Source organism: Schistocerca americana, chromosome 7 (assembly GCF_021461395.2).
Source record: "Schistocerca americana isolate TAMUIC-IGC-003095 chromosome 7, iqSchAmer2.1, whole genome shotgun sequence".
Classification (NCBI taxonomy): domain Eukaryota; kingdom Metazoa; phylum Arthropoda; class Insecta; order Orthoptera; family Acrididae; genus Schistocerca; species Schistocerca americana.
The window spans coordinates 375131963-375153148 of record NC_060125.1 but is presented as its reverse complement, the minus strand read 5'-3'; the positions used below and the strand labels follow the sequence as shown (position 1 = coordinate 375153148).

Below are 21186 nucleotides of genomic sequence, written 5' to 3'. Positions count from 1 at the left end.
CAGACTGTAGCGCCTAGAACCGCTTGGCCACCCCGGCCGGCTTAATGAGTCGGGTTTAAGGACGGGCAGAAAGCAATCACAGATGTTCCCGTTCAGAACAGAAGTGGAAGTTGTGGACTTGACAGGCTATAATTTAATATGATTACTGAAAATGCCGTACATTTCCACAAGATACTTTACCCTGTCAGTTGCTCTCTATATTTTGTTTCTTTACGAAATTCTGCCCACTTTACCTCCCACTGCATAAAATCTTACGGGATTACAAAAAACTGTGTCTTCAAAAATGGTTCAAATGGCTCTGAGCACTATGGGACTTAACATCTGTGGTCATCAGTCCCCTAGAACTTAGAACTACTTAAACCCAACTAACCTAAGGACACCACACACATCCAAGCCCGAGGCAGGATTCGAACCTGCGACCGTAGCAGTCAAAACTGTGTCTTCACAAACTGTTATCAAGCTAACAATAACCTTTCACTAAACAAAACCTAATTTGAACTGAACTATAACTGATCTGAATGCTACTTGACTTTGTATTAAATGCGCAATGGAAGTAAAACAGTTACCTGGCCCTAATCTAAATTTCCACTTACTTCGCGTCTTGACAACATTGTTGCAGATTTCTCGAAAGCACAACAGCAAACAGCATGCTGGCAGCGCCTAAGCTAGATTTCTATTTCTAAATACTTATTCGAACTGCTGCATGTGGTATTGCGCAATGATAAACAGTGGCGCGGGGAGAATAACTATTCCTATGAAACGATATTCCAAGATGACGATTTTAGAACGAAGTAATATATTCAGAAGACAAAGTACAACTTCGCGTGATCTTCACACGTAACATTGGCTTGGACAATACTATGCTTAACAAAGTGAATAATGATTTGAAATGGGTACAAAGTTAACAGAGAATTTCTATATAAATCGAACAGCTTAATCAATTAATATGCTAATTCCATGATTCAGGAAAGTGGGGTGGTCTATCTCCCAGCTCTTAGCGAGTTAAATAGTTGACAATAATCATTCCGATAAATAAGGTGCGCAGTACTGCAGTCTTAGGCCTTGTACACATGATAGCGTTGCAACGCGCTTTATAGGCAGCGCGTTACAACGCGCGCTGTTGAAAAACAATAACCCGTTGACTGCGTACACATGCAACGCGCCCTTCGAAATGACTCCGCGTCGTAACGCGCGTCTCGAAGGTTCCTCCAGGATCGCGCGTCCACCGCGCGCCTCGAGTTCCTAAAGTGGGTTTGGGTGTACACATGCGCGCGCTTTGGTGCTCTCATCATGGAGGAACGTACGTTTGACACTGAGATCTTCATTGAAGAAGTGAAAAGTCGTCCTGTGATATGGGAAGTGCGGACTACAAGAACAGAGTATTAAAAAGATCAGCGTGGCAGCAATTGGTTGATTTGTTTGCTGAAGAGGACTTTCTTTACTTTAAGAAAGAATAAAAATTTTAAATTGATGTCTTGCCAATTTGTTATTTTATATACAATAATTTATACCGTACATGTAATATCAGTTTATAAATAAACTTAGGCTACCTCAAAGTGATTACGAGTTTCTCTTCTGGTGATATACTATCCCTAACGTAGTCCCCACTAGGTGACAGGTCATCACGAACTATGTTCAATAACTCGTGAAAGGACGCAATCGACTTTCTTAAGTAATTAAAAAACTTTGGCCCATATTTTCTTAGATTTGGGTGCAGAGTTACAAAAGATCCGTGAGTTAATTTGTCACGTAAAATCGGATGTACCCAGTACTGTCTTTGCCTTCGTCTCTGTTCTTTAAGCCTGCGGTGCATAATCCAAGGACATGCTGCCTCTTCAACTTCCATGGCTAAACTGGAGTTTAATGCGGCGTCAACGCCGTACGTGTGTACACGCCACTTTCTCTGACGCGCGATGCAACGCCATCATGTGTACATAGCCTTACCTCAAACTTCTTCTCTTCGAAAATAGCTAAGTTATTTAAAATTTAGGTAATTTCCAAGAATGATTGCCTATCGGATTTGGACGGGTCCAAACGATACATATCGAACGTGCGATAGTAAATCGATTACGGAAGTCTCGTGGCGCGCATTATGAGTATGTTTCAAGTTGTCACTACAGCAACGACAAAAGAAAACCTTTAGAGAAGTACTTGTCAATTCAAAGGAGACGACTTACATTACTCGTCGCCGGTGTGATGTATAAGGTGCAGGGGCAATTCCTTTTTTCCCGTAGCCAGGGTAAACTCTGCCAATGTCGCGCAGGAATATCGGTAGAGTGTCGCATGCGTCGACTTTCCCCTGCAAACGCAAGTTGTGGAAGTACAGGTACTGGAAGAAGTACAGTTCGTCCCTCTGTCCTGGACGCCCTTCTCTTTTTATGGTAGACTTGACAGACTTCCACAGCCGTTCTTCATTCTGGGTGTGGACACTGGCGTCATCCGAAGACACGAACTCCACAGAGTGGTTCACGAATTCGTGGTCGAACTCTTCAGCTTTCAGAGTCTGGTACGACTGAAACCTGTCTGTCATGGCCGGCCGAAGTGGCCGTGCGGTTCTAGGCGCTGCAGTCTGGAACCGCAAGACCGCTACGGTCGCAGGTTCGAATCCTCCCTCGGGCATGGATGTGTGTGCTGTCCTTAGGTTAGTTAGGTTTAACTAGTTCTAAGCTCTAGGGGACTAATGGCCTCAGAAGTTGAGTCCCATAGTGCTCAGAGTCATTTGAACCATTTTGTCTGTCATGACTTTTGTTCCAGGCGCTATGAAGTGTTTTATGAGACCCACTAAAGTCACCTTGTCTCGGAATAATACTCTCACAACGAAACACGTGCGGGACTCTCTTTCTATCCCACCAGATACCCAGATATGATCTACTTCACTTTTAGAAGTTCGTCCTCTCAGGTTCTTTCGTCTAGCAATATGAGATTCGTCTACTTCTACTATTTTATTCGGTCCACCAGTTGACACACTGGCATTTGTCACTACCACGTAACACACTTCTCGGCAAACCCGAAATAGTCACACACGGTATTCCTTTTACTTTTCATTGTACACATCATCCTCATCCTTGCTGTCCTTCCTTTATCCACCAGATACGATCACAAGTCAACACAGCACTACCGAACACGCCCACGTCAACTAAGACTGTATGAGACTGCGCAGAGGCAAAGATTGTGCCACAATAAGACCAAAGATTGTTTAATAGTAACGTAACTTGCTCTCTCTCTGACGTGCACATACAAAATCAAAATGACATGGCCACCTTAGAACCCCTCCTCTTGCTGTTGATAGGGAGCCTATAAAATCAATGGCAGTTAATTATAAGGGTATCGTGGGTAGAATGGGATGAATTCAGTTTTAGAGCGTACATTGTTGGGCTTGGTTTTCGGACAAATGACACAGGTTCTGATTAGTTGTTGGACTCGTTCTCTAAATTAGGATAATAACAATAGCTGGCTATTTTGCTTGCACATTTGTTAATACCGAAATGCCCCCAGGAGTGGTGTGTATACCAGATAAAATCGTCTAAATTGCCTGTTGGTATACAGATGCACCAAAGCTTGGTGGTCACAAAAGACGTCCACATGCTTTCCATATACATAATATTGGTACTTTTTGAAGGCCCACACAATCGCCAGTGCCTACAACTCTGTTACTGTATAGGCCCTTTCACATCTTGACAGTACTCTGCTTCCAAATCCGATAATTAACAATTGCCTCTTTCCCAAGGATTCGTCGGTCTGGAAAAGGCAAGCACCTAAACCGTAAGACGAAGCATCCGTTGCAAAACAAAAGTCTGGGTGTTGTAGGAAGTCAGAATCTAGAAGTGACTGATTTTATCAAAGTCATCTTTACATGCATTCGTCCAACACCGATGCACATTTTTCTTTAGAAGACTCAATAGTCCTTCACTATTGAGTAACTGGATGGGGATGGAACGCCTAAAGAAGAAAGCAAGTCCCATAAAAGCTTTGAGTTGCGTCCTATTTCTTGGGTATGGGAACTGTTCTATTGCGTCCATTTTTCCCTGTTTAGGTACTATACCTTGAGGCGAAATTGTATGGCCGAGGTACTTTATTTCGTGCCGTCAAAACTTAGATTTCTTTAACTTGGTGATGACACCTGTGTCCACAAACTTAGCCAACACTTTGGGAATGAGTTCTAGGTGTTCCTCCCAAGAGGCAGTCGCCATAAGCAGATCGTCGACATAAACTGTCACATGACCTAACAGGTCCGAACACTATATCAAGCGCGACGATAAACAGACCTGCGCTTACGGTGAAACCAAAAGCCAGAACTCTAAACTGGCAACTTCTACCAGTGAACAACGTAGTGTATTTCTTCGATCGTTCGAACAGCTCGATTTGCAAGAATGTTAATCGTAAGTAGATCGAGATAAGGTACCTGGTTCCGAAGAATTTCTGGATCTGTTATTCCAGATTCTCAGATCTTGTCCTGACGGGCACAATGATTTTATTGATGTCGCGTGCATCCAGCGTCAAGTGAATGCTACCATCAGCCTTAGCTACAGCTAACAGCGGGCTGCAGTAGGGTGAGGTAGAAGTTTAGATCACACCCCAGTCTATCATTTTTCGTAACTCTTTAATCACTATCTCTTTCCGAGGCCACGGCTCAGAATACGCGGCACGACAGTAAGTTGATGTTCGTACACATGCAGGTCGTACGTGTAGCCTCATAACATCCCTGGTTTTTCCGAGAATACTTCTTTGTAATTGTGGAGCAAGCTTACTAGCTCACACTGTTGCTCGGGGCTTAAATAATCGATTCTGCTACTTTAGCCTGCGCTAAATTGTCCACATTACGTGCTTCTTCGTTATGGGCAACATTTATATCACAGTTACCTTCCTCTGGTCGGTTGTTGTGTGAAACAAAAGATTTGGTCACACGTATTTCACCTTGACCCCTGGCAGTACTTAACGTGCATGTCAATTGTCATTACAAGATACAGTACAATCTTCTCTCTGTGATAAGCAATAAGCCCTCGTGAGAGGTCGATCTCTGTGTCCCTCTCGCACATAAAGTTCCATCCCAGGATCACAGGAACTGACAAATATTTTACTAACAGAAAAGTGCAACAAATGCCTCGTATTCGGACAATGACGTCAGCCTTGGCCTGCTGTTTAATCAATTAACTTTCAGCACTAATAGCCCCCACAACCTTACAATTTTGTACAGTGAATATAGGCAAACGCTTGACCTGAGTGATGCGTATGAAGAAGCTGCAACCCATAACTGAAATAGACCCTCCCGTGTCTACAACTAATGCACAGCGACACCGTTGATGGAACCGTTGACAGCGGCTTGTACCACTTCCTCTTGGTCTTTCGTACAATTATGGGTTTCCTGACACAACTTCTGCCTCAGTTCATCTCCGTCATTGAATCGCAACATGACAAAGTGTCGTTGTGTTGTACCTTCCTTCCGTGCCGCAACCGACGGTCGAAGGCTTACAGGCGTCACCCACAGCTTGACGCCTGCGAATATGAACTTTGCTCAGCTTCCGTCACACCCACAATGCGTGCGCTGTGTGATTGCGTCTGATTCGGTGAGCACATGTTTGCGGCGACTGTAAATGTTGCTGTTGACTACTGTCTGGCATCGGTATCGCCGATATCTGATTAATGCGCATGTTTCGTGGCTGCTATGGTGGCGGCGCTGTTATTTTGCATCTAACCACGGTTCCGCGATTCTGCCATGACTCATTTGCGGTCCTCATATTTTTATTGCGGTTGTTTTTATCAAAACCGTTATTATTTCGTCTTTTTCCATTATAGTTGTTGTGTCTACCGTTCTGGTTGTTTCCGTTGTTGTTATGAGCAGCTCGGTGGTTATTACCATCGCCATTATAATGTAGCCTACCGTTATTGTTCTGACCATTGTTTCCGGTGTTATTTTCCTGAAACCGCCGTTTCTGCTGATCATCATTACGGTGATTGTTACTGTTTAGTTATTGTCGTTCGATTTATTGGCGTCCACCTGTGTGAGGTCCAAGGAATCGACTATTAACAGGAAATTCTCCAGGTCAGTATCAAGAACATTGACTAATTTCTCTTCTATATTTATGAGAAGATGAGAGTTTAACATTCTAAAAACGTCTCTATGAGAGATCAGTTCATCCAAGCGTTTATTGGTTGCCTTGCCGCATGGGGAAGGTAGACTGTATGATTTCTCTAATACTAGTTAACTCCTCACGTAAGCCTTGGCAAGTTTCACTTTTGCCAAAAGCTACCTTTGCCAAAAGCTACCTCTGTTGTGGCATTTTCTACCTCATTCTTTACCTCTCCCTTGATAGCCTCTCACATCTATGTACTCATTTCGTCCATATTTGAAATGACCTTTTACTTGACCTTCTGAAGTTCATGAGATACTTTCATTCCCTTCAGACCTGCCGTCAGTTTTTTCGCTTCATCCGGCAAGTCTTTGATGTTTTCGCGAATACTATCTAGATCCTCCTTATTATTCTTCACGATAGCTTTTTGTCGATTTGCCTTTCACGGTATGAATGTACGGCAGGGACTCACGAAAGCAAATACTACGGGACATTCTAAACAGTGAGAAAATATTGTTTCAACACAAACTCATGTTTTTTTTAATGGTCACCCCATATTATTCAATATGCAATCAGATACATGAGAAATCATCTTAGTAATGGCGTTGGTTGCATCGCAACACGTCAATTACATCCCGAGAAATTGGAACGCGAATTGACGCGTGAAATGAACGAAACGCGTACATTGTACTTCCCGTGATGCAAGCTTGACCTGCACGTAATCGCGATGTGATTGACGTATTCTTACTTTTAGTGTTATCACGAGGGCTGAAAGTAATAACAGGGATTCCTGCCACAATTATTGATAAGTACATAACGGTGTCCCTCGTGTGTGTTGTACATATCTTCGTACAGTGAGAACCGTTCTGGCCGATGTACGCAGTCCCGTTACACCGCTTCTGCAGTTGTATACAGGAACGGGCCGCAATCGGCGCTGTGTATGGAAACAGCTCACAACAAATAAGGCTATTCCGTGTGGAAGTCCGTACAAGTACATGGCACTGACGTACTGAACACTGTAAGTGATGTCACTGCTATAATCGTGATATTAATTTACCTGTCCATCCGTCCGAGGCATTGGACACATATTTACAAATTAGGAAATGGTTGACGTGGTATTATTGGTGTACCCCCAGTGGTACCGTAACAGATATCATACAGGGTGTACATAAAGTCCGGGAATGTGTGTGCGTGTAAATGTGAATGAATGATCTGTGTGTAGTGTAATTTTAACGGGTTTTATGAAATTGTCTTTTAAACAGATTACGGTTAATTATTTTTATCACCGAACTTCTTACAATCTTTTGTACTGTAAAAATTTTAAAACAGATTTATTGCACCCATCGCTACGGTGTACTAAATAATTGATTATAATTACTTCCTTTTACTGAAGTTACGTTATTGTACAGATATTTTATTACACACCAAAACGAAAACAACCCCGCCCCCCTCTCCCGGTGTCCTTTCCTTTCGGCGCCCTCCCTCCCTTCTCTTCCCTTCCCTTCTCTTCCCTTTTCCCCTGTCCCCTCCCTCCACCCCTCTTCCCCCGGGCTTCCTTTCCCCCTTCCTCCCTCCCCCCCTTTCTCCCCTGCCCGTGGCATCTCTGCTCTCCCATCTCGCTCTCCCACTCCCCTTCCTCCTCCTCCTCCTCTATTGGCAGGTCCCCGGACTCGCACACGCTCAGTGGACATTCGCGCGCCGGAGATCATCGCCGTCAGTGTATCGTGTGTGCTGTCATGTTTCGTGTTCAGTGTTTCACCGTCACCCTCCATCGTTCACCAGTGCCGTCGTCTTCTTCAGTGTTTGTGCATCGTGTCAACCGTTCGTCGTGTGGATTGTCATCGAGTGTGAACGGCTTCTTGTGTTTTTATGTTCATGTCTCTACTGTTTTTTCCCGCCGATTTTGTACGTGATGTCTCTTCTCTGTTTATCTCATTGTACTCTCTTCGGCTGAAGAGCGGCGTATTGTGCTGCTGCCAGCCTACCTGATTGTTCAGGTGTCAAAATAACAATAAAGTAAAAAAAAAAAAACGAAAACAACGTATGAACATGATCTCTTTTGGTATCAGAGGTTGAAACTTCACGGTTCGCATCTGTACATATTTATTAGCAGCACACTAGTTTGTAATTTTAGTTGCATGAAGCATTATATAGTTATAGCTTTCTCTGTAATGGCGCCTACGTGAAAAATAACGTACCGTACTCGATATTTGTGGCCCAGTACGACAAAATTTGCATCAGAATATGAAAATAATGACTGAGATACTTTAATACTTTCACAAATGCATAAACTGAGTAAGTTGTCTGAATAATATGTGGCCTAGAAGAACCGTAACTACTAAAAATAGTTGTACCGACCGTAGTGGCGGACGACAGTAGGGGAAGATCTTAACTAATAAAACTTTTAATAAATGCAGGAAAGGACATAATTCTTCTATAAATAAAAGATGGTTTCAATAGTATCACATAACATTTAGTATTCTGTAAACGCTTTTGATAAATTAACTATTATTACACTTGTTGCAGACCTCTTAGTACGGAACATAGAAGAGTCCGTCTTGCTGGGTCAGCGGTACTACTCGAAGAGGTACAATATCTTCTCTTTTATGAGACGAATGAAAATTAACAGAGTGTCTTTTTTAATTATTTTCCACATACGTAATAAATCGTGCTTATCGTATTTGTGCTTTTTAATTGATGCACTTCACATGAAAAAAGGTCAATGTTTTTTACGCATTACAGAAAAAGTCTTTTCTTCAAGTAGTATATTCACAGGGAGAAATACCCCAGGAGACGGCACAATGTGCAAACAAATGACTACAATTTCACAAAAACTTGGATGATTGATTCAAGAGAAAAAGCTTCACAAGCCGGACAAGTCAATAGCGAGTTGATCCGCCTCTGGCCCTGATACATGCAGTTATTCGGCTTGGCATTGATTGATTTAGTTGTTGGATGTCCTCTGAGGTATACTGTGCCAAATTCTGTCCAATTAGCGCATTATACTGTCAAAATTCCGAGCTGGTTGGAGGGCCCCGCGCACAATGCTCCAAACGTTCTTAACAGGGCGAGATCTGGCGACCTTACTGACCGAGATAGATTGTGGAAAGCACGAACACGAGCAGTAGAAACCCCCTCTGTGTGGAGGAGGGCATTAGCTTGCCCTGGAGTGCTTGCCATGAAGGGCAACAAAAGGGGTCGTAGAAGGTCGCCGTGCTACGGAGCTGTAAAGGCGCCGCGGATGACATCGAAAGGGCTCCTGCTATGAAATGAAATGACACCCCAGAAGATGGCTCTTGGTTGACGGGCTGTAGGGCGGGCGACAATCAGTTTGGTATCCCACTGCTGCCCAGGGCATTACCAACCACGTCTTCCATAGTTATCGAGGCTCATTTCAAATCGGAACTAACCACAGAAGACAGTTCTACTCCAGTCAATGATATTCAATGCCGAAAACATGTCGGGAGATGCTCCGGATACCAACCTCATCCTTACAGCACAGCGGCACGTGAACGATATTCTACCGTCATTTTTGTTACCCTTATGGCAAGCCTGGATTTACATTTCAGCAAGATAATGCCCGGCGGCACGGGACGGAAGTTTCTGCCGCCTGTCTCCGTGCTTGCCAAACCCTACCTTTGCCAAAAAGGTCGTCAGTTCTCTCCCAAATGGAGAGTGCACGGGGCATTATGGTCACAGCCCTCATACCAACTAGGGATTTTGAAGGTCTAACGCGCTAATTGGATAGAATTTGGCGCGATATCCCCCAGGAGGACATCCAACAACTCTATCAATCAATGAGAAGCACAATAACTGCTTGTACAGGATGGAGCAGAGGAAACACGTTTTTTGAACTGCTAGTATGCAGCGACGAGAGGGGGTATTGACCTTGAATGAATGTTGACAGATTGCCCATACAATGCAGTTTCAGTCGCTATGGAGCGGTGGAGCTTACAGCATCATGTGTTCGTTGTCGAGCAGTACTTTAGAAACAATGATTCTGTAGTCACAGTGCAACGTCTTTTCCGTCAAAATTTTAGAGCTGGACGTCAAGGTGCAGTCCATGATCGAAATACTGTATTCCGATGGGTTGCAGCGTTTAGAAGTACTTGATCTGTGATGAAAAAGAAACCACCTGGTCTTCCCCGTTCAGTTCGTACTCCGAAAAATGTAGACCGAGTGAGAACGGCAGTTGTTGCTAGTCCGAAATGATCGGCTAGACGACAGGCTGTAGCGCTGGGTATGTCACGTCGTTCACTTCACTGCATCTTAAGTTTCACACGTACAAGATAATGATCCTCCAGCAGCTTAGTGAAGGGGATTTTGTGCAGCGCAGAGAGTTTTGTCGCGTAATGGACGAAATTTTTACGGAAGATGCAGATGCTACAGTCTTCATGAGTGATGAAGCACATTTTCATGCAAACGGTTACGTCAATGTTCAAAATTGTCGGCAACGGGCGCCGGAGAACCTACATGAATTACACCAAAGACCTCTCCACAGTTTTAAAGTAACAGTGTGGTGCTGCATTTCAAAGATGGGGATTGTTGGACCCTATTTTTTTTTAAGAGGAAGGAACTGCAGTCACTGTGACAGCGCGCTACGTTAAAATGTTAAACAACTTTCTTCGTCCAGAACTTGAAAGACGTCAAGTGAACACTAGAGAAATATGGTTTCAGCAGGACGGTGCCACAGCTCACACAGTGAGAGCATCCATGGGAGTGGTTCGACAAATGTTCCCAGGACATGTTATTCCGAGATATGGCGATGTTTACTGCTTCCCCCCCCCTTTCCCCCCCCCCCCCCCCCCCCCCGCTCACCCGATTTGTCGATATGCGACTTCTTTTTGTGGGGATATTTAAAATAAAAAGTCTACATGAACAAGCCTCGCACAATCGATGACCTGGAGAATTCCATTCGTCAGGAAATTGAAGCTGTGCTGAATGAAATGTTGGAGAGAGCAATGCGTAACTTAAGACGTCATTCGTAAGACATTATTTTTCGAACCTAATTAAAGTATGTACACTACTGGCCATTAAAATTGCTACGCCACGAAGATGACGTGCTACAGACGCGAAATTTAACCGACAGGAAGAAGATGCTGTGATATGCAAATGATTAGCTTTTCGGAGCATTCACACAAGGTTGGCGCCGGTGGCGACACCTACAACGCGCTGACATGAGGAAAGTTTCCAACCGATTTCTCATACACAAACAGCAGTTGACCGGCGTTGCTTGGTGAAACGTTGTTGTGATGCCTCGTGTAAGGAGGAGAAATGCGTACCATCACATTTCCGACTTTGACAAAGGTCGGATTGTAGACTATCGCGATTGCGGTTTATAGTATCGCGACATTGCTGCTCGCGTTGGTCGAGATCCAATGACTGTTAGCAGAACATGGAATCGGTGGGTTCAGGAGGGTAATACGAAACGCCAGCTGGATCCCAACGGCCTTGTATCACTAGCAGTCGAGTTGACAGGCATCTTATCCGGGTGGCTGTAACGGATCGTGCAGCTACGTCTCGATCCCTGAGTCAACAGATGGGGACGTTTGCAAGACAATAACTATCTGCACGAACAGTTCGACGACGTTTGCAGCAGCATGGACTATCAGCTCGGAGACCATGGCTGCGGTTACCCTTGACGCTGCATCAGAGACAGGAGCGCCTGCGATGTTGTACTCGACGACGAATCTGGGTGCACGAATGGCAAAACGTCATTTATTCGGATGAATCCAAATTCTGTTTACAGCATCATGATGGTCGCATCCGTGTTTAGCAACGTCGCGGTGAAGGCACATTGGAAGCGTGTATTCGTCATCGCGTATCACCCGGCCTGATGGTATGGGGTGCCATTGTTTACACGTCTCGGTCACCTCTTGTTCGCATTGGCGGCACTTTGAACAGAGGACGTTACATTTCAGATGTGTTACGATCCGTGGTTCTACCCTTCATTCGATCCCTGCGAAACCCTACATTTCAGCAGGATAAGGCACGACCGTATGTTGTAGGTCCTGTACGGGCCTTTCTGGATACAGAAAATGTTCGACTGCTGCCCTGGCCAGCACATTCTCCAGATCTCTCACCAATTGAAAACGTCTGGTCAATGGTGGCCGAACAACTGGCTCGTCACAATGCGCCTGTCACTACTCTTGATGAACTGTGTAATCGTGTTGAAGCTGCATGGGCAGCTGTACCTGTACAAGCCATCCAAGCTCTGTTTGACTCAATGGCCAGGCGTATTCATAGGAAGAATTCTAAGAAAATGTGACTCATCGACGAAAGAAGTAGCTTACAAAACGCTTGTTCGTCCGATTCTTGAGTATTGCTCATCAGTATGGGACCCTTACCAGGTTGGATTAATAGAAGAGATAGACATGATCCAGCGAAAAGCAGCGCGATTCGTCATGGGGACATTTAGTCAGCGCGAGAGCGTTACGGAGATGCTGAACAAGCTCCAGTGGCGGACACTTCAAGAAAGGCGTTACGCAATACGGAGAGGTTTATTATCGAAATTACGAGAGAGCACATTCCGGGAAGAGATGGGCAACATATTACTACCGCCCACATATATCTCGCGTAATGATCACAACGAAAAGATCCGAGAAATTAGAGCAAATACGGAGACTTACAAGCAGTCGTTCTTCCCACGCACAATTCGTGAATGGAACAGGGAAGGGGGGATCAGATAGTGGTACAATAAGTACCCTCCGCCACACACCGTAAGGTGGCTCGCGGAGTATAGATGTAGATGTAGATGTATCAAGGCCGTTATTACGGCCAGAGGTGGTTTTTCTGGGTACTGATTTCTCAGGATCTATGCACCCAAATTGCGTGAAAATGTAATCACATGTCAGTTCTAGTATAATATATTTGTCCAATGAATAGCCGTGTATCATCTGCATTTCTTCCTGATGTAGCAATTCTAATGGCCAGTAGTGTATATTTCAAGACTGAATTAAAATCACTTAATTCTCGTTTTTATTATTTTGATCAAACCTTGTCCCAGTCATTGAATAGTGAAACACATGCGTTTCCTCTGCTCCACCCTGTATAAGGCTAGAGATGGACCAAAGCGTCATTGAGTTGCTCACTTTGTGTAGCTCTTTCTCCTGAAGAAATCATCCAGTTTGTTTGAAATTGTATTCATTTCTTTGTTGTACATGTACATCATATCTAAAGATTTACGACCCATTCGGATAATTCCTTCGTGGTACGTGTTTTTTTTTTTTTTTTCCTTCAGTAGGACAATGCTTTAAATTGCAATGCTCTCGTCTCTTCAACAAAATTTTTATGCTGCATTTGGTTTTATTTTTTCATTTTTGTAAGGTCTGTAAATAGATTCCCTTAAAATGCCGTATTATAGTCGCTTTGCGTCTTATCCAATCACCTCAGCCAAGCCTGCGTGAACCCACCAGTCACTCTCCTTACCTGCTGCTAGCTCACGTTTCGCAAGCCAGCTACGATTACTCGGAATATTACAATCCGTAAATTACAAATCTAAGCCAAACATCGAGACAAATTGCAGTAGCAGAGGCTAATAATTACTCTTTCACATTTTTTTAGAGTATTAGGGATTTCCAATTTTCTTCCTGGCGTCTATTAGCAGTTTGTTACACACTGTCATAAAAATTATGTTCTGAACCCTAGACAGAGATGTATTGTCTTCTCGGAAATTGTTTTTACTTGTAGCAAATGGTTCAAATGGCTCTGAGCACTATGGGACTTAACTATCTGCGTGAGCTTAACGCGTGCCTTTCGGCTTCCTCTCACTGTGTCTAGGCTGTCTTGCCTAGACACAACACCTTTCCCTTCATTTACCCTGGAAGTTGCTAACGATGGACATGAAGCTATAGAAACAGTAATCACTCATAAGTGCATTATTGTATAAGAATGTGTCATAGCATTCACCGGTTGCACGACCGACTTTACTTTTTTTCCGCCCCGAAATGATTAAGTGCGATTTGCATCAAAATCTTTCGCGAAATTCGACTGATCGGCTTTATGCCTAGAAAATGCGGGGATAAAAGTAAGTATCGTCTTCATGTACGTTACGAATTTCTCTACAGTAATGCCTATTAAAGACATCTCCTCTACAAGCTGACCTGAAGTGAACTTCGTAATTATGCGACATCCTATTCTGTATGATTTCTTGAAACTGCTTAATGAGGTCGAAGGAGCTTGTAAACTAACAATTTTATTCTCACTTACAATGCGGAGGGCGCAGTCTCCTAGACCTCCATTGCTACCGGTGCAGAATCTCTCACGTGTAATTCTAAATCTTTCAAATAGTTTTTCTTTTACTTTGGTGATATCTCTTACTTGGTGTCAGTCTTTCTTCCGTTTATACAATTCCCTCTCAGATTTTACGAAACGGTGCAGTCTTTGAGTACTGCTTAATTTTAGTCTTTTTCTCGCTCCTTAAACAAAATGCTAGGGCCAGGAAGGCATTCCTGATCTGGGCTCTTATTGGAACAACAATCATCGAAGCACAGTTCACGGAATTGTTAGAGTTGTTACCTACTTCTTCTAATGTTTCCACAACTTCTAACGAAAGGTCGGCTTCATTCTTGTTAATGTCGAAGAAATTAACTAACAAAGAGCCTATACGTAGGCATTCAGGAGAAGAAGATAATTCGACTGCATATTACGTTCTTCATATTTCATGTTTGCAAGTGTGACGGTGTTAATTGAATTCCGCATTGCTGTGAAACTGTGGAAAATGTACAGAGAGATGTTATTAGCAGGCTTACGAGCATAGAAGAAAACACATGAATATTAATTCCGTTTTATCTCCATCGTCAAGACTTATCGAAATTAGCTTTGCTTTTAAGATCATGGTGTTATTTGTTTACCGATGAGCCGTCAATCAAGTTATGTGCCTGCCATGTTGCACATGCGCAGTATGCCCCAGCTTCTCTATCCCTTTTGTGGGCTACAAGTTTTCTAATTTTCAATACTTACAGTGCATCTTAGCAGCAAAAATTTTGACACTATATTTATTGAGCTGTATTCTTCCCGTATAAAAAATTTCAGGGCTGTTTCGACATGTCGGATTAGACCATTCTATTGTAAGGTTCAAATGGTCCAAATGGCTCTGAGCACTATGGGACGTAACTTCTGAGGTCATCAGTCCCCTAGAACTTAGAACTACTTAAACCTAACTAACCTAAGGACATCACACACATCCATGCCCGAGGCAGGATTCGAACCTGCGACCGTAGCAGTCGCGCGGTTCCGGACTGCGCGCCTAGAACCGCTAGACCACCGCGGCCGGCTTACTTGTAGCATATTGGTGGTGAATTTCTCAGTTTTTCCTAAACCACTCTCATCAGTCAAAAATGCCATTCAAGAATGAATACTTTGGTATGTAGTTCAGGAATTGCGAGGGCTCTGAAGAGGCTTCTGCAAAATTTTTAGCTATCAACATTACACAAAATTCTTACGGCACGCTTCTGTAGCGTAAATATTGTTTTAAACTTTGCTGCACTTCACCTGAAGATTACCATCTCATTCTTCTCCACGACGAATTTCACGTCTACGCTGCCAAAAGTGTAGCTGAATTACTCCAGGACCTTTTAGGAGAAATATCGTGTCTTAATTGGCTCACAAACTGTCAGGATTTACGCAACTTGTAGGAAATCTGCGACGGTCTAGAGCAATGAGACATCACGGTTCTCGTCCACAGAAAGCTGAATGGGGGCGACTAAATCAATGCACGAAAAACGCCCCCAAAATACGCCGTAACTGTCTCCAGACTAAGGTACATGCTCAAAATACTGCAGGTTAAACCGAGGTCTACAGGCTATGGTTAAACGCCACTTCGGATCGTCGGTGCACTGGACGCCTTATGTCATTTGAAAGAGACATGCCTCGGGCATGGATGTGTGTGATGTCCTTAGGTTAGTTAGGTTTAAGTAGCTCTAAGTTCTAGGGGACTGATGATCCCAGAAGTTAAGTCCCATAATTCTCAGAGCCATTTGAACCGTTTGAAAAGAGGGGTCACACTACTCGCCTCCGATCACTGCCTTCTTTGTTGATTGGCCAGCGAAGACGTGCAGTTATGAGCAGTTACATTTCGCAAGATACATGGCCCCGAGTGCCTATGGCATCATTGCATACAGTTCCCTTCACAATGGTTTTTATTAGGTAGCTTTGTTGTCTGTCCGTCTGTCCAGTACAAATTTTGCAACTGATTTTAAACTAATTTACCGATTATCTAGCGACCTCAAATTGTAAACATAGCGCATAACAGGATAACAGTGCGTTGGTGTAGGGATAGGAACTACTTACCTGCTGTAGGGGAGTGAGCGGAAGTGAAAACGGGGTGTCATAAAAGTATAGTCCTGAATGCCGCCTGTCCTATTGGAGCTTTTGCATGATGACTGTGCCAGACAGTTTGCGTCATTACCTCTACAAGAGTAATGAGTCTGCGACAACATATTCAATTTATAAGCGCACCTAACGCCTGATCAATTTCTACCAAATTACGAACGTGTATCACTTGCAACTTGGAAAAAGATTACTGTGACAGGAAGATCCCCGTAACATCCATCTAGCTGAGGGTAGGGTGGGTGGGGGTGGGGGGGGGGGGGGTGAAAAGTGGTGATGTAAAAAAGCGTAACTCAGTGTTGCCTGGTGCAATTTGAACCAAATTTGGTGTATACGCGACTCATTTGCCTGTGTGTTTACCTGTTTGGTAGAAATGTTATAGTTGATTTTAAACTAACTTCCCAATGAGCTAGAGACTTGAAACTTTCAACATAGTTCAGAACCGGATGACAATTCAATATCAACTCGCTTTTTTGTCTGGTGTGTTGCGGAGGGTACTTTGTATATAACTGCCTTTCCCTGTTCCAGTTGCCAATGGTTCATGGGAAGAACAGTTGTTGTTAAGCATCCACATGATCTCGAATCACTGTATTTTTTACATTCACTGTCTTTCCACGAGACACAGTTAGGAGGAAGCAATACATTGATTGACTCAGTTGAAGAGAAACTGAAATAAACATGAAATTTCCCACATGTCTCTGTTGCAATTTCATCAAGATGTTTGAAATCGATTGAAAAATTTTGCACATATACGACTAAAAAGCAGAAAGTAATTATGTAAATAAAAATAAATTTTTAATGTAAGACGTATTTGTTTTATACTAGAAAATATAAAATAATTTCCCCTAGCTCCTTACAGATTCCTAAGCGCATAAAGATATCCCTGAAAATTTGTGATTGAGAATTTTTAATAGCTATGAAAATAATTGTAAGATTTGTAACCTAAAACATGAGACGTATGCAATACATAATTGATGCATGAACAATTCACCTTCTAACTCATGGTGGGACCTGATAACTTATTCCATTCATGATGGCATGGACGCGTATAAGGCGCAATTGGCGTCCTGTGTTTGTAGGCGTCCATGCTGCATGCTCCTGGTTCCGAAGTTGGCACTGGGTCATAACGCTGCACCTGTCGTTTACAATGTCCCACATATTTTCGATTGGCGACAAGTCTGGTGAACTGGCGGGCCAGGGCAAAAGGCTGACATCCTGTGACACCAAGAAGGCACGCGTTTGAGCAGCAACATGTGGTCGTGCATTGTCTTGCTGAAAACTGGCGTCTGGGGTGTTGTGCAGAATTCACTGTGACGCCGCTCCCCCTGTTTCGGGCGAACCAAAATGCGGCCATCATTTTCAAACAAACAGAACTTGGATTCGTCCGAAAACAATGTGATGCTATTCCTGTCCCTAGTGATGTCTTTCCATACACCATCGCCGTCTAGTATGTTTCTGCACAGTCGTCAGAAGTAGGCGGAAAAGTGGATGACGTGCACGTAACCCATTCCATAGTAAATGGCGACAGATTGTCAGCCCTGACAGTGTACGATGTGTTACGCTGTTCCACTGTTGCGCCTGAGCTGAAGAGGACGCAGATCTGTCCTGTAATGCCACTCGGATGAGGTGTCGATCTTCTCGGGGGATGGTCTGCGTAATGGGTCGTGTTCTACAGCCTTCCGTGGCTCATGCTGCACACACTCTTTGCACTGCCACAACACTTCGTCCCAAACGAGCAACAATTTCGCGGATGAATGCATCACATTCTCTCATGCCAAAAAGGCACCTACTTTCATACTCACTGATTTGACGGTACGGTTCGCGCATACATTTGCGAGGCATCCTATACGTCTCTTCAAGTCACACTGGTCCATTAACTTCGGTTTATAGCGACGAGAGCCACAGGTACATGTCATCGGTAGGTGGTGTTACGCCGCGATGTCGAAGTTGCCCTTGAACCCGAGGGTCGACATGGTTCAAATGATAATCATTTCTGCAGAACATACTAATATACTTGTCCTACGAATATGAACGTCCTGTCTCTAGTCATCAAGGCATTACGTTTCTTCTGAACATGAGTGTATTATCCATTGCATGCGCCCCGCGTTTTTCGATACAAATCTTGCTGTTACTGCCATAGCTATTAAAAATTTGCAAACAAATTTTCAGAACTATATGTTTGGGGTTAGGAATCTATACGCAGCTAGGATAAATTCATTTATAGTTTTTGGACCAATATGAAAATGTGCTATAGTAAAATTTATATTTATTAAAACAATTGTTATGACACTGTTCTTATACTGTGTTGGATGGCTGCGAGAGGTGCACCATACCTTGCAGACACTTTGGTTCTTCAACATCTTTCTCGGTGTTGTCATGGGCACGTTCAAACACCATAGCTCTTTTTTCCCATTATTTCACGTCTACAAGTCAACCCATCTTACTGTGATTCCCTACAAGCGTCGGGCACGTGTCCGGAAACATAATCCAATGATGCTGCCCGGGGACTGGGTGTTTGTGTTGTCTTCATCATTTCACCGTCATCATCATCATTCGTGACAGTGGCTAGACTGGACTGCGAAAAAAAATTGGACTGTGTAAAAATTGGGACTTTGTACGGGCGCTGATGACTGTGCAGTTGTGTGCCTCACAAACCAAACATCATCATTATCAGCACAGCTGCTCGTGCGAACTGGTTCGCGTTCACACCACAGCACTGAGCAACCACGTATCGCTTCAGGGTAATCCATTAACGCGTTTCGTGGCAAATTTAACACAGTTATACTAATGAAAACTAACAATGAAATTCAACATAGTGAGAACTGACAATGAAATTCAACATCTCTCTGAATATTTTGATGTCTCAAGGGACACATGGGGCAGCTATGTAAGGAAACGATATTTCTGACGACTATTGCAGCCTTTTGATGACTGCTATTTTAGGACGAAATTCAATAAATGGTCCAGATATTTCTGGACACTACGAGACTTAACATCTGAGGTCATCAGTCCCCTAGACTTAGAACTACTTAAACCTAGCTAACATAAAGACATCACACACATCCATGCCCGAGGCAGGATTCGTACCTGCGACCGTAGCAGCAGCGCGGTTCCGGACTTAAGCGCCTAGAACCGCTCGGCCATAACGGCCGGCGGACGAAATTCAAATTGACAGACTTAGATTTCGTTACTATTTTATTTAAACGTTAAACATAAAATCACAGAATGTCAATGAATATTTCATTTTGGTTTTCACTAAAGAATCAATGTCTGGTACCACTTTTCGAGTAAAGCTAATTCGAAGATAACTTCTTAAGCTGAAGCTTGCCAGTGAGGTTCTGTCGATGAATTTTGTTCTCTTCATTGTGTCAAAGTCGTGAAAATTTACTACATTGAGGAAAAAGAAGCCTACGAGATTAATTTTACTATGAAAATAAGCACGCGAACGTCTCACTGTAGATGTTAAGTTCTGCCTGCAGCCGAGTTTACACACAGTCAACATAACCCGAAAATCAGTTAAATTGCGCAACACTTCGCAAGCTGGAAAGCAGTATGCTAAGTTGATCTAACTGCAGATTCATTCGTTGAGTGCTTCTCTCGAAAACAAAAATGTATTTTCATAGTGAAAATGTTGGGAAAATTATTGAGACGTTTATTTCTCCGCTCCCATATGATGAACATTTTCTTAAGTCATATCGCTTAAAAGTATTTTCTTTCTTTCGTTCTTTTTAATGTTTTCACATCGGCTTCTCGCTCTTCACATTCGAAGTGTCCATAAACTTTTGCGTGGAATCTGTTGTAACGTTGTTGTAAACCGAATTTTTTGCTGTATTCAAAATTCTGAAGCACGTTCATAGAACACGAAGCGTATAAAGACACCATCGCATATAATAAGCATATAAACTAGGCATCCTGCGCTGATATTTTGATGTTGACGTGTCTGCCCACTTTGAGTGTTTCTAACCCGACCATCAAGCTACTTTTTATCCCTTTAAAAACAGCCACTCTCCATTTCAAGGGAGATTCCTCCCTAAAACTTCCATTTTTTCAAAAAAAATTTGATGGGTATTTGAAATCTTTGGAATGTTTACTATTAGATCCCAAAACGATTTAACTGTATTGCAGTCACAAGTACGTCTCAGAAGTGTTTGAAATAAGTATTGCGTAAGGGGCTGTGGCACCGAAAGATGCCAAAGCTAATTTTTGAGTTCTATCACCATTAAAAAGAACCATCTGTAGTCCGAACTTAGTACAAACTCAAAGTGGGTAAAACAAGTTATAAGATTTCCACGAAATTGAAGCGAAACAATTGACAGCCAGTCAAGCCTTAATCCGTACGGGTTCTTCATTACTGTTTCATTCACAGCCTCTTGTTTACCTTCCAATACCTTTCTCCTCACTCTCCCATTCCGGTCCGCATCTCCTATCCCTGAAATAACTTCCGGACTCCCTTGAAAAGGTTTCAACAGACCTACATGCACAATTGTCGTTCTCGTTGGCAATTGAATCTTAACATTTACTAGCGAAGTAGTCTCTACCATTTGGTATAGCCCCTGATATTTTGCAAAAAGTTTTTGTGCCTTTCCCTTCAGCTTCATACTGTGGCATTCTTGCCATACAGCCCACTGCCTCTTCTTGTTCCTCGAGCGCCCGTGTATTTGCCCTCTGTATTTTTATTCAAAATTTCTCTAATCACTCTGGCAAATTCCTTAACAGACTCTCCGGTCTTCACTTTCTTCGTTTTCAATATTTCGAAAGGTGATGCATTTTACAACCGTGTACCTCTTCA

At 43.2% G+C, this 21186-nt stretch overlaps 1 long non-coding RNA gene across 1 annotated transcript in view; it reads left to right on the top strand.

The window, feature by feature from the left end:
* LOC124621814 overlaps window positions 1-21186 on the top strand; it is a 286741-nt gene that overhangs the window by 115592 nt on the left and 149963 nt on the right. The window lies entirely within an intron of this gene.